This window comes from Zalophus californianus, chromosome 5 (genome assembly GCF_009762305.2).
Source record: "Zalophus californianus isolate mZalCal1 chromosome 5, mZalCal1.pri.v2, whole genome shotgun sequence".
NCBI classification, from domain to species: Eukaryota; Metazoa; Chordata; class Mammalia; order Carnivora; family Otariidae; genus Zalophus; species Zalophus californianus.
In genome coordinates, this window is record NC_045599.1 from 21,420,006 (window position 1) to 21,421,779 (window position 1,774).

Genomic DNA, 1,774 nt, shown 5'->3' on the forward strand with positions numbered 1-1,774 from the left:
TGGCAATTGCCACAACATGGTTGGACCTAGAGGGCATTATGCTAAGGAAATAAGTCAGAGAAAGACAAATACTGTATGATATCACTTATATGTGGATTCTAATTAAGGCGAACTCAGAAACAGACAGTAGAATGGTGGTTGCCAAGGACTAGGAGGTAAGGGAAATGGGGATATATGGTCAAAGGGAACAAACTTCCAGTTAATATGAATTAACATTATATGAGTTAATATAATATGAATAAGTTCTAGGGAACTAATGTACAGCATGGTGAGTATAAATTAACAATACTGTGTTATATACTTGAAAGTTGCTAAGAGCAAATCTTAAAATGTTCTCACCACAAAAAAGAAATGGTAATTATGTGACATGGTGGATGTGTTAAATAACCCTACTGTGGTGATCATTTTACAATATAAAAGTGTCTCAAACGATCAGGTTATATACCTTAAATTTGGACGTTATAGGCCTGTATAACTCAATAAAGCCAAAAAGTAATTTTTAGAGATAACAGCCAACGTTAAAACCAAACCAGAGTTGGATCGGTAGCGGGAGCGGAGAGCGGACCCCAGAGAGCCCTGAGCAGCCCCACCGCCGCCGCCGGCCTAGTTACCATCACACCCCGGGAGGAGCCGCAGCTGCCGCCGCCGGCCCCAGTCACCATCACCGCAACCATGAGCAGCGAGGCCGAGACCCAGCAGCCGCCCGCCGCCCCGCCCTCAGCGCTGCCGACACCAAGCCCCGCACCACCGGCAGCGGCGCGGGGAGCGGCGGCCCGGGCGGCCTCACATCGGCGGCGCCTGCCGGCGGGGACAAGAAAGTCATCGCAACGAAGGTTTTGGGAACAGTAAAATGGTTCAATGTAAGAAACGGATATGGTTTCATCAACAGGAATGACACCAAGGAAGATGTATTTGAACACCAGACCGCCATAAAGAAGAATAACCCCAGGAAGTACCTTCGCAGTGTAGGAGATGGAGAGACTGTGGAGTTTGATGTTGTTGAAGGAGAAGAGGGTGCGGAGGCAGCAAATGTGACAGGCCTTGGTGGAGTTCCAGTGCAAGGCAGTAAATATGCAGCAGATCGTAACCAGTATAGACGCTATCCACGTCGCAGGGGTCCTCCACGCAATTACCAGCGGAATTACCAGAATAGTGAGAGTGGGGAAAAGAACGAGGGATCGGAAAGTGCTCCCGAAGGCCAGGCCCAACAGCGCCGGCCCTACCGCAGGCGACGGCTCCCACCTTACTACATGCGGAGACCCTATGGGCGTCGACCGCAGTATTCCAACCCTCCTGTGCAGGGAGAAGTGATGGAAGGTGCTGACAACCAGGGTGCAGGAGAACAAGGTAGACCAGTGAGACAGAATAGGTATCGGGGTTATAGACCACGATTCCGCAGGGTCCTCCTCGCCAAAGACAGCCTAGAGAGGATGGTAATGAGGAAGATAAGGAAAATCAAGGAGCTGAGACCCAAGGTCAGCAGCCACCTCAACGTCGGTACCGCCGCAACTTCAATTACCGACGCAGACGCCCAGAAAACCCTAAACCACAAGATGGCAAAGAGACAAAAGCAGCCGATCCACCAGCTGAGAATTCGTCCGCTCCCGAGGCTGAGCAGGGCGGGGCTGAGTAAATGCCGGCTTACCATCTCTACCATCATCCGGTTTAGTCATCCAACACGAAGAAATGAAGATGAAATTCCAGCAATAAGAAATGAACAAAAGATTGGAGCTGAAGACCTTAAGTGCTTGCTTTTTGCCCACTGACCAGATAA

At 49.9% G+C, this 1,774-nt stretch overlaps 1 pseudogene; it reads left to right on the plus strand.

Annotated features, from left to right (window-relative positions):
- Positions 1-551: 551 nt before the first annotated feature.
- Positions 552-1,774, plus strand: LOC113929277 (annotated as a pseudogene).